Source organism: Phyllobates terribilis, unplaced genomic scaffold (assembly GCF_046119375.1).
Source record: "Phyllobates terribilis strain yellow unplaced genomic scaffold, ASM4611937v1 Scaffold_4__5_contigs__length_816908805, whole genome shotgun sequence".
Taxonomy (NCBI): domain Eukaryota; kingdom Metazoa; phylum Chordata; class Amphibia; order Anura; family Dendrobatidae; genus Phyllobates; species Phyllobates terribilis.
In genome coordinates this window covers 705,496,011-705,508,789 of record NW_027362764.1, presented here as the reverse complement: position 1 = coordinate 705,508,789, position 12,779 = coordinate 705,496,011, and positions in this window count along the sequence as shown.

Below are 12,779 nucleotides of genomic sequence, written 5' to 3'. Positions count from 1 at the left end.
TGAGCAAAGCGAAAACCGCAGACGCGGTGGACAGAGCTGAGCAAAGCGAAAACCGCAGACGCGGTGGACAGGGCTGAGCAAAGCGAAACCGCAGACGCGGTGGGGACAGGGCTCTGTACACACAGAACAGACTAGAAGGGAAATGCAGAACCAGATACCCACAGGGTACTTGCAGAGAAGTAGCGAGTGGACCACAAACTCACAAACGGAAGTACAGTGACAACGAGCAGGAGTTAGGTACGAGTTCAGACTCTGCAGAAAAAGGGAAAGTACGGACATAGAGAAAAACAAAACAGGCTAGGAGAGTATTCAGACAAGAACAGACACAGCAGCAAGATACAGGAGCGGGTTCACACAGGCCTGGAAATACAGCCTCCAGGATAGGCAGAAGACAACAGGCTAGAAGATAATACAGACAGGACACAGTTCAGACACGGGAACTGATACCGAAGGCAGGAAACATAAACGTGACCTGGCATATCAGTGACCAAAGGCCAACTGACAGAACACAATGCTCAGGCAGGGATTCATTGGAGCAGCTGGGTTAAATACCAGATGGCAGACAGCAATAGGCTGAGGACGCACAAGGGGTGTGTCTGCAGCAGGTACAGAAAGCAGGAAGTGATCGGGCGCTGCCCTTAAGCAGCAGACACAGAGGCAAACAGACAGCATGGAGGGAAGCCAGGCTAGCAAACTGGACTGGAGATCAAGTGCGCGCTCTTGCACAGTGGGAGATGGACCACTATGCAAGGACGCCGCCAGGTATGTTACACTATTAGTCAGGATTTGGTCCAAAAGTTGATTGAGAGCATGCCAGGGAGAATTACAGAGGTCTTGAAGAAGAAGGGGCAACACTGCAAATATTGACTTGCTGCATTAACTCATTCTTACTGTCAATATAACCTATTGGTACTCATAATATGATTGCAATTATATTTCTGTATGTGATATAAACATCAGACAAACACTAATAAAAACCAGAGGCCAGCAGATCATGTGAAAATATAATTTTGGTGTCATTCTCAAAACTTTTGGCCATGACTGTATTGTGCTATGGTGATCCTGTCTGGATACGTCCAATCTTCTGTTATTAGGTGTTCCTGGGTTGTACTAATGGATTTTTAAGACACCCTCACAGAGTGAATATTAGATTGGGGTGATTTATATAAACAGGTTCGGATCACATGCCTATATTTTAGGTCTTTTTCTTGTTACTTAGTATTTGTTGTGAGACTCTTAATAGTTTTAACCGTCAATATTAAAGGTTATTTTTTAATGGGTATTTATTGTAAAACTGTCTCAGAATTGGTCAGATTGACCAATTAAGACGAATGTCGAGGACAACATTCAAAAAGGAGGGAAGAGTGTGACATGTAGAAGTTATACTGTTGCCGAGTGTGACATGCAGAAGTAGTGCTGCTGCTTTAACAGCATTCAGCAACTATTAGAAGTAACACAAGCACATGAGACAGCAAGTGTTGTGCTCTAGAAGCATCCAGCAACTAGAGGGGTTAACACAGTCACAGGAGAAGGGGAGTGTTTTAGCAGAGCCCCAGGGGGATTGTGGGGAAGTTGTTTACTGTCTGGCTGGTGCCAAAGAGAAAGGTGGTGTGTGTGTTCTGCATCTGACAGAAGTGCTCCTGCAAGTGAAAAGGATTCAAGTCAGGAATGAGGCTAAGCACAGGTCGGGTAGAATTCCTGAACTAGCAGTGCCGAGTATTGTCAAGCAGAAAGATAAGGACTGTAAGAAATGGTGTCACAGGGATCATCTCCCTCAGCTAACCCCCCCTCCTCCTCCATCTAACTGTGCTGTAAGGAATGCTGTGTTCATTAATGTGCCTTTGCATTAGATCTGTGCTGTCCTGTACTACTGGGAAGACTGTAAACTGCTGTGCTGCTAAGGAAACTGTTTGTCACTGGAGCCTGTTGCTTATGAGACTTAACTTGCATTGGCTGTGCGGCTTCTTATTAAATGCTACTGTTCTGTTGATTAGGACTCTTGTCAAGTGTGTTTGGTCAGCAAGTGAAACAACCTACGTGTCTGTGCCTGAGGGTCAATACCCCTGTGTGCCTGAGAGAAGCTGCAGCACATGGTCTATAGTCGCCCTGAGTAACAGTTCCCCCAGGATTCCAAAGAATTCATGTAACCTGTCTTGTCCCTATCTGAACCTAGCAGTGTGCATGTAACAGATGCCCTCGCAATCTGACAGATTTGGAGCACTACTGCAAGTAAGAATGGGCATTGCAGATAACATCTGCGTGACAGTGTGGCAGATCAGGGATCAGGGCGGAGCTGATTTTTTTGGCGCGAACAAGCCGGAACCCCGAACACAAACCCGAATTTGAAATGCCGAACAAATTCGCTCAACACTACTCCTAACTAAAAAGAAAGAATGCAGTCATAAATTCAAGGAGTACTTAACAAAATATTCAGGGGCGGAACTACCGCCCGTGCAGCCGGTTCATTGAACGGGGGCCCCGAGGGAGAGGGGGCCCCTCCAGCCTCCAGCAGGGCCGCCATCAGGGCATGACTGCCCTGACTCCAGTATGGGGCCCGGCCGGTAGGGGCCCCCTCGGGGGCCCCCCTCTTGTGCGTCTCTCTCCTCATGGGGCCCCCGGCCCCATGCTATGCGCCGGGTCCGGGACATTTCAGCGCTGAGCTGCGCTGTTGCAGCAGCGCTTTCATGATTCCCCTGACTTCCGGTCATGTGACGGTGCAGTCACATGGCCGGAAGTCAGGAGAACCTGCTGTCAGCGATTTGGACGAGCGCCAGGATTCTGCAGGGATCGCATGGGGGTAAGTATAACAAGTTTTATTTTTTTTAAAATACAATTAACTAGGAGTGGAGAGATGGGAGATGCACATGTGTGTGTGTGTGTGTGTGTGGGGGGGAGATGGGAGATGCACATGTGTGTGTGTGGGGGGGGAGATGGGAGATGCACATGTGTGTGTGTGTGTGGGGGGGGAGATGGGAGATGCACATGTGTGTGGGGGGGGAGATGGGAGATGCACATGTGTGTGGGGGGGGGAGATGCACATGTGTGTGGGGGGGGATGGGAGATGCACATGTGTGTGGGGGGGAGATGGGAGATGCACATGTGTGTGGGGGGGAGATGGGAGATGCACATGTGTGGGGGGGGATGGGAGATGCACATGTGTGGGGGGGGGGATGGGAGATACACATGTGGTGGGGGGGGAGATGGGAGATGCACATGTGGGGGGGATGAGAGAGGTGCACATGTGGTGGAGGGGGATGAGAGAGGTGCACATGTGGTGGAGGGGGATGAGAGAGGTGCACATGTGGTGGAGGGGGATGAGAGAGGGGCACATGTGGGGGAGGGGGATGAGAGAGGGGCACATGTGGGGGAGGGGGACGAGAGGGGCACATGTGGGGGAGGGGGTGAGAGATGTGCACATGGGGGGGGTGAGAGCTGCACATGGGGGGGTTTGAGAGCTGCACATGGGGGAATTGGGAGTAGGGGATAATGAGCTGCACATAACGAATGTGGGGTGGGGGAGAGTAAATGATAAATGATGATGGGGTGGGGAGAGCACGGACATGATATAATGAATTGGGGCAGGGGGTGCATGTAAATATTGAATGCGGGGAGCAGGAAGTATAGAGTAGGGGGCGTTGCGGATGCAGGAGTGTGACTGGTAACAAATTGGCGGAAAGAGTAGAGGTTCTAATTAAATTATATATTAAGTGCCTATTTACAGTTAATGGGGGCACAGTGGTGGATTACAATTTATATTTGGAATGGTAGGTTGCATAATAACTAACCATATATTGATGGTGGATGCACGTCTGTATTCAGCTGCGTAATGTAGAAGTTGGGGAATGTGCTCTAGATAACTGTGTTATTTTATGCAGAGACGAGTCCTGGCTGGAAGATGTGATGGCGGTCTGTGCTGGATGAAGGAGAAAAGCGAAGATGAAGGACTTCACCTAGAGACGTCACCGGTGAGTCAGTCTATTACATGTACACTGTGTATAATGTCACTGGTGATCACTGTATTACCTGTACACTGACACTATATACAGAGCTCCTGTGTATAATGTCACTGGTGATCACTGTATTACCTGTACACTGACACTATATACAGAGCTCCTGTGTATAATTTCACTGATGATCACTGTATTACCTGTACACTGACACTATATACAGAGCTCCTGTGTATAATGTCACTGGTGATCCCTGTATTACCTGTACACTGACACTATATACAGAGCTCCTGTGTATAATGTCACTGGTGATCACTGTATTACCTGTACACTGACACTATATACAGAGCTCCTGTGTATAATTTCACTGGCGATCACTAGATTACCTGGACACTTACATTATACATACCATGTATAGAGCACCCGTGTATAATGACACTTATGGTAATATTAGTAATGTGGTGGTAATATTAGTAATGTAGTGGTAATATGTGGTCTGGTCATGGTGTGGCAGTTTTTCTCCCTTCTGTGTGGTATTATTCGGTCACTATGTTGTGGTAATATGTGGTCTGGTCATGGTGTGGCGGTATTCCCTGTATGTGGTATTATTGGTCATTTAAAAAAAAAATGTATATGACACATTCCCTTAAAGAAAACTAAATAAAAATATATCTAAAAAGAGTATTGGATATTTTAAGAAAATTTTAATAGGTTAGAGTAGGGCCCGCCCAGAAGAGTCTACCTTATCGTGGTGGCGGCTTTAAAAATCTTTTGGCCAAAACAAAAGCTGATGGCTATGTATGTGGCGCCGTCACATGGCCGAACGTCAGGAGAACCTGGTGGCAGCGACGTGGACGAGCGCCAGGATTCTGCAGGGATTGCATGGGGGTAAGTATAACAAGTTTTATTTTTTTTAAATACAATTAATTAACTAGGAGTGGGGGGAATCAGAGATGCACGGGGGGGATGAGAGATGCACATGGGGGGGTGAGAGATGCACATGGGGGGGTGAGAGATGCACATGGTGGGGGTGAGAGATGCACATGGTGGGGGTGAGAGATGCACATGGTGGGGGTGAGAGATGCACATGGTGGGGGTGAGAGATGCACATGGTGGGGGTGAGAGATGCACATGGTGGGGGTGAGAGATGCACATGGGGGGGTGAGAGATGCACATGGGGGGATGAGAGATGCACATGGGGGGGATGAGAGATGCACGGGGGGTGAGAGCTGCACATGGGTGGGATGAGAGCTGCACATGGGGGGGTGAGAGATGCACATGGGGGGTTATGTTTACATAACTTTGTTGCCTTATGAAGGGCAGGGGGGGCCCCCCAAAATTTCTTGCACAGGGGCCCACTACAGTTTGTGTCCGCCCCTGAAAATATTAGTTTAAGGATGTTCATGTTTATGGAAACACATTTTAGTTCTTTATTTTTCTTTATCTACCTGAAAAGATTTCAGTTTATTTTTCAGATTATGGGTGACTTTAAGGCTGCGTGCCCACTATGCGTTTTTTAAGCGTTTCTGCAGCGGCAATTCCGCCTCGGAAACGCTTAAAAAACGCATGGTAGAAGGTCTGCAATTGTCCCCAATGATAATCTGCATGTGCTGTGCACATGCTGCGGAAATTTCCGCTGCGGATTATCATTGTGGAAAAATCCACAGCACTACCAATTATTTTGCGGAGCATTTATTTTCGCAGCATAATCGCCGCCATTGACTTGCATTGAATCGCATAATATCTGCATGGCTATGTGTAGTCATGTGAATCTTATGCGATTAATGCGTGGATGATACCCGGGTCTAGAGAAGAGGAGACTCTCCTCCAGACCCGGGTACCATAGTACCTGTAGTTAAAAAAGAATTAAAATAAAAAAAAACATATACTCACTTTCTGAAGGCCCCCGGTCTCCTGTATGGTGCGTCCAGTGTCTTCGGCTGCTCGCAGTGGTAAAAGGACCTTCCATGACGTCATTTAGTCATGTGACAGGTCACGCGACCGCTAACGTCGGCGGTTGCATGACCTGTCACATGACTAAATGACATCATAGAAAGTCCTTTTACACTACCGCGAGCAGCCGAAGACACCGGAGAAGGAGACCGGGGGCCATCGGAAGGTGAGTATAATGTTTTTTTTTATTTTTCACCATTTTATTCTTTTTTTACTGTTGATGCTGCATTTGCAGCATCGTAATTTGGTCACACTATATAAATCCATGCCGGTTGCATGGATTTATATAGTGTGACCAAGTTGTCAAGCACTTTCCAAGTGATGCTAAAATCGCTTGAAAAAGCGCTTGACAACCTGCATGCGAAATTGCATGTAGAAACGCTTCATAAATGCTTCTACCTGGCAGGAAAAACGCATGTAAAATCTGCATGCGTTTTTTCTGCCAGGGAGATGCAGAAACGCTCAGGAAAAATCCGGAGAATTTCTGCATCGTGGGCACATAGCCTAAAGATGGAAAAAGTTCTGAAATTATTCTTAATGGTAGGATTTTTTTTACATGACAAAAACCTGACATTGTAACAAAGGTGTGAAGACGTTTTTCTATTCACTGTATATATATCTATACAAAGTATATACAATACACACATACATTGTCTTCTACATTTTTTTGTGCCAAACATGGTTTGGATGCAACAGGAAAAAAATGTACAAAGAAGGCCAACAATCCTCATTCCAAATGCATCTCATGCCATTTTTAGCCAACACACTCCATGTCACAAACACTTAGGGCCTGATTCATTATTGCATTTGCATTGATTACATTTGCTCTTACCGTATTTGTGTCTAAACTGTTTTTCATTTGCACCTTATTCTTTTAATTAACACCATTTTAAAAATGTACTACTGTGCACAGTAGTCGGTAGACCCATAGGAAAGAAAGGGTGCACAGGCCGCACCTGTGCACTACCAATCCATTTTAAAAGGGATAAATTCTCCCCCTTCTGCCAATCGGTGCGAGTTCCAGCGGTCGGACCCCCACTAATCAACAAGTTACCAGCTATTCACTAGATAGGTGATAACTTATTTTTGCCAGACAACGTTTTTAAAGACAAAAATAAAAAGCATTTTTGCTTATGAGCAAAATTCATGAAACGTGAGCGAATTTAAAGAATTTGGTGCATAAAATGTTAGCAAATACCCTAAATGTTAGCGCCTAGTGTTAATTTGGTTCCCTAAAATCACAACTCAAAGCCTACAGCTATATGGGTTGTGTATGTGTATGAAAATTTCTAAGTGAAGGAGGATGGAGAAACAATAAAAGCTCAATAGGGTCTTATCCGGTGATGGAGAATAATAGGGTGTGAAGAGGTGCTCACCTGATAGGGTTGTGTGATACACAACAACTAATGTAGCTTAGAAATAGTAGCTGCAGATCCACATGAAAAAACAATGAGAAAAAATGAACTAATTGAAGATTCCAGGAAACCAAATTTTTTTCTGTGCGGTTTATTATCAAAGTGTTTTGAATTCATCCGACTTCTTCATCAGGACAAACCACAAGTACAAGAAAGAGCTGCACGTACCCACTTAAATAGAATGTTCTTTCAAATAAGGGCGCCGAAAAAACACATGGGATGTCAAGTGACTCATCAGCTGTCGGTTTAACCCCTTTAAAGCCAATGACGTACTAATACGCGTCTGTGCCCTGGGCTTTAAGAGCCTGACCCGTATTAATACGTCATGGCCATCGCGCGCGCACACAGGCTGTGCGGGCGCGATCGCCGCCGGGTGTCAGCTGATTGTCACAACTGACACCCGGTACTATGTGCAGGGAGCGGTCCCGCACCGCTCCTGGCACATTAACCCCCACAGTGCTGCGATCGAAGTCGATCGCAGCATTGCGGTGGCTAAGGGGAGGTGATCGCAATACTCACCTCCTCTTCCGGCCTCTAGCGATGTCTGCCACGGCTTCCCGGATGTTGCCATGACGACCCGATGTCATCATGACAACATCTTGGTCACCAGACAGCAGGAAGATTTTTTAGTCATGCGCAGTGCATGACCAAACTATCTTCTCACTGTGCAGCGCTGACAGCCTGCATAGCACAGGGATGGTTCTCCATTCCTGTGCTATGCAGGCGATCAGAATAAAAAAAGTGAAAGTCCCATAGTGGGATAAAGTATAAAAATAAAAAAACTGTCAGAAAGTGAAAAAAAAATTTGTAAAAAAATTGTAAAAATATAAAAAAAAATAATAATCCACCAAAAATAAAAATATAATGTACCCATCAATAAATATTATTCTGAAAAAAAAATCAAACAAACAATAAAAGTACACATATTTGGCATTGCCGCGTCCGAAACGACCTGACCTATAAAACTGTCCCAGTAGTTAACCCCTTCAGTGAACACGGTAAAAAAAAAAAAAAAAAAAACGAAGCAAAAAACAATGCTTTATCATCATACTGCCAAACAAAAAATGGAATAACACGCGATCAAAAAGACGAATATAAATAAAAATGGTACCGCTGAAAACGTCATCTTGTCCCACAAAAAAACAAGCTGCCATTCAGCTCCATCATCCAAAAAATCAAAAAGTTATAGCTCTCAAAATAAAGCGATGCAAAAAAATATTTTTTTCTATAAAATAGCTTTTATTGCGTAAAAGCGCCAAAACATAGAAAAACGATATAAATGTGGTACCGCTATAAATGTACTGACCCGAAGAATAAAGCTACCTTATCAATTTTACCACACGCGGAGCAGAATAAAAAAATGTAAAAAAACACAATTCCTGAATTGTTGGTTTTTGTTTATTCTGCCTCCCAAAAATCGGAATAGAAAGCGATCAAAAAATGTCATGTGCTTGAAAATGGCACCAATAAAAACGTCAACTCATCCCGCAAAAAATCAAGCCGTCACATGACTCTGTCGGCCAAAATATGGAAAAATTATAGCTCTCAAAATATGGCGATGCAAAAACTAGATTTTACAAAAAAATGTGTCTTTTAGTGTCTGACAGCTGTCAATCATAAAAACCCGATTTGATTCTGGCATCTCTGTAGTTGCACCGACCCGAAGAATAAAGTCGTCTAATCACTTATACCGCACTAGGAACGGCGTAAAAAATAAACGCTAGGGCTGGGGTTGGGGTTAGGGTTGTGCTAGGGTTAGGGTTGTTTTTTTTTTCAAAAGTAAAAAAAAAAAAAAAAAGTTGACGATATGGCAATTAGTGTTGAGCGCAAGTGCTTGTTATTTGAGTTTGCATCGGGTGCTTGGGTATGCATTGAGTATCGTGGGTGCTCGAGTGACATGCTCGAGTCTCCGCCCCATATGCTTCGCGGCCAAAAAAAACTTGCGGGGATTGCCTGCCATGCACGAGCGATCCCCGCATGTTTTTTTTGGGTGTCTAATAACCGTGAAACATGCGGGCGGGGACTCGAGCATGTCACTCGAGCACCCGCAATACATGGTGCATACCTGAGAACCCGATGCAAACTCAAGTAGCGAGCACTTGCGCTCAAGACTAATGACAACTTATTCAATATGATGACCTAATGTTATCAAATTCTGTGTCGTACCTTTGGGTTCAAAATGTTCACTATACCCCTTGATAAAATCCTTGAGGGGTGTAGTTTCCAAAATGGGGTCACTTGTGGGGGGTTTCCACTACTTAGGCACATCAGGGGCTCTCCAAACGCGACATGGCGTCCGCTCTCGATTCCAGCCGATTTTGCGTTCAAAAAGTCACACAGTGCTCCTTCCCTTCTGAACTCTGCCGTGCGCCCAAACACTGTATTTTCCCCACATATGGGGTATTGGCGTACTCAGGAGAAGTTGCACAAAAGTTTTTGGGGTCCATTTTCTCCTCTTACCCTTGTGAAAATAAAAAAATTGGGGCTAAAACATCATTTTTGTGGAAAAAGTTTGATTTTTTTATTTTCACGGCTCCATGTTATAAACTTCTGTAAAGGACTTGGGGGTTCAAGGTGCTCACCACACATCTAGATAAGTTCCCTGAGGGGTCTAGTTTCCAAAATGGTGTCACTTGTGGGGGGTTTCCACTGTTTAGGCACATCAGGGCCACATCCGCTAATTATTCAAGCAAATTTTACAATCAAAAAGTCAAATGGCGCTCCTTCCCTTCCGAACCCTGCCGTGCACCCAAACAGTGGTTTTCCCCCACATATGGGGTATCTGCTTACTCAGGAGAAATTGCACAACAGACTGCATGCTGCAATTTCTCCTGTTACCCTTATAAAAATGCAAAAGTGGGGGATGAAAAACATTTTTATGAGAAAAATGTGAAAATTTTATTTTTACGGCTCAATGTTATAAACTTCTGTGAAGCACCTGGGGGTTCAAGGTGCTCACCACACATCTAGATAAGTTCCCTGAGGGGTCTAGTTTCCAAAATGGTGTCACTTGTGGGGGGTTTCCACTCTTTAGGCACATCAGGGGCTTCCCAAATTCAACATGGCATCCGCTAATTATTCACACAAATTTTACATTCAAAAAGTCAAATGGCGCTCCTTCCCTTCCAAACCCTGCCGTGCGCCCAAACAGTGTTTTTTCCCCACATATGGGGTATCTGCGTGCCCAGGGGAAATTGCACAACAAATTTTGGGGTCAATTTTTTCCTGTTACCCCTGCGAAAATAAATTGGGTCTAAAGTAACATTTTTGTGAAAAAAAAGTTAAATGTTAATTTTTTTCTTCCACATTCCAAAAATTCCTGTGAAGCACCTGAAGGGTTAATAAAGTTCTTGAATGTGGTTTTGAGCACCTTGAGGGGTGCAGTTTTTAGAATGGTGTCACTTTTGGGTATTTTCTGTCATAAAGACCCCTCAAAGTGACTTCAAATATGATGTGGTCCCTAAAAAATGGTTTTGTAAATTTTGTTGGAAAAATGAGAAATCGCTGGTCAACTTTTAACCCTTATAGCTCCCCAATAAAAAAATTTTTGGTTCCTAAATTGTACTGATGTAAAGTAGACATGTGGGAAATGTTATTTATTAACTATTTTGTGTGACATATCTCTCTGATTTAAGGGCATAAAAATTCAAATTTTGAAAACTGCAAAATTTTCAAAAATTTTGCCATATTTCCATTTTTTTCACAAATGCAAGTGATATCAAAGAAATTTTACCACAATCATGACGTACAATATGTCACGAAAAAACATTCTCAGAATCAGGGGGATCTGTTGAAGCGTTCCAGAGTAATTACCTCATAAAGTGACAGTGGTCAGAATTGTAAAAATTGGTCATTAACGTGCAAACTACCCTCGGGGGTAAAGGGGTTAAATAAAGCCAGTCAAGACAAGAATAGAATAAAAAAATCTGAATAGAATAAAAAGGATTTTTTAAAAACCATTTGTATATGTATCAAAAAGGAAATACCTAAAAAACAGAAAAAAAATGGTTTATATAAAAACGTGATAAAAGAGTTTGTGAATTTGATATTGCGCAATAAAATGAAATGGACACAAACCAGCTTGTACAGTACATGGTTATTGCGAGATCATAAAGTTGGTTTGTATCCATTTTATTTTATCGCACAATATCAAATTCACAAATTCTTTTATCACATGTTATTATATTAGGTTTAGGTTTGGATACTACGCCTAATACATGCACAGCTAGTAGTGTGATAATCCTCATTCCTTTACGTTGACAACTAAGGTTGGATTTACTTGGCTCATTGTTATGAATGAGTGAAATAAATTTAAGGTTGCTTAAAAATCATCGTTCTCAGCTGCAAACTTCTTGTATAAACAGCACATGGACCACCGAGAACAATGATAACGATCGTATCAATAATTGTTCAGTGTGCATGACCACCGATCAGCTTGCATGCAGTCGATCGATGATCCTTTAACAGCCAATGTAAATGCAGCTAAAAAAATCCAGTGGATCCATCACAGCTGATTCAATCATAAATGATCTTCTCTTCACATCCATTTGGTGCATCTTATCATGGAAGAAACAAAGGACGATACAGTTTATAATACAACCCCTGATCCCTGTTTTGTGTACATTTCCTTCATTACAATGAGCAATGTGGTCTTTTAGGTATAATTTTTGTAGAATGTTCCTTTAAATTTTACATTGCTAAATCTGCAAGTTTAACATAACTTTACATATACACTGTGTTCCAAATTATTATGCAAATAATATTTTCTCAGATTTTCCCAAATTACCTACATGAATTGCAGTCATTGTAATTTTCCAGTCAAATAACTATTAGAGTACAATTGAAAGGTTTTTGTACAAACTGCCTATGATAACAGTATATATAAAAAAAAAAAAAACCTCAAACTGCACTCAAAATGCATGTTCCAAATTATTATGCACAGCAGAGTTTTCAACCTTTTCATTTTAATAAAGAACAAAAAAATGGTCATTTTTGAAATTATAAGCATTAGCAGGTTATTACAAACTGAAATCAAACAGTTTTCAACTCAAAACTTTATTCTAGGTGATGTTACATTTGCACATAGGAGCCCTTGTTCGAAAGGAGCTTCTGAACTCTCTCGTCCATTGAATTTGTCAGGTTTTGGATGGTTTCTGCTTTAATTGTTTTGCATGAGGACAGAATACCCTCCCAGAGCTGTTGCTTAGATGTGAACTGCCTCCCGCCATCATAGACACTCCTTTTGATGATGCTCCAGGGGTTCTCAATGGGGTTGAGGTCAGGGGAGCATGGGGGCCACACCATAAGTTTGTCCCCTTTTATGCCCATAGCAGCCAGAGATGCAGATGTGCCATGTGCAGCATGAGACGGGGCATTGGTGTGGTATCTCCTCTCCGAGGTAAGGAAGGAGCACCTATTGGGACCCCACCACATCCATCCAACACTACACCTCTCCCACCTGAGG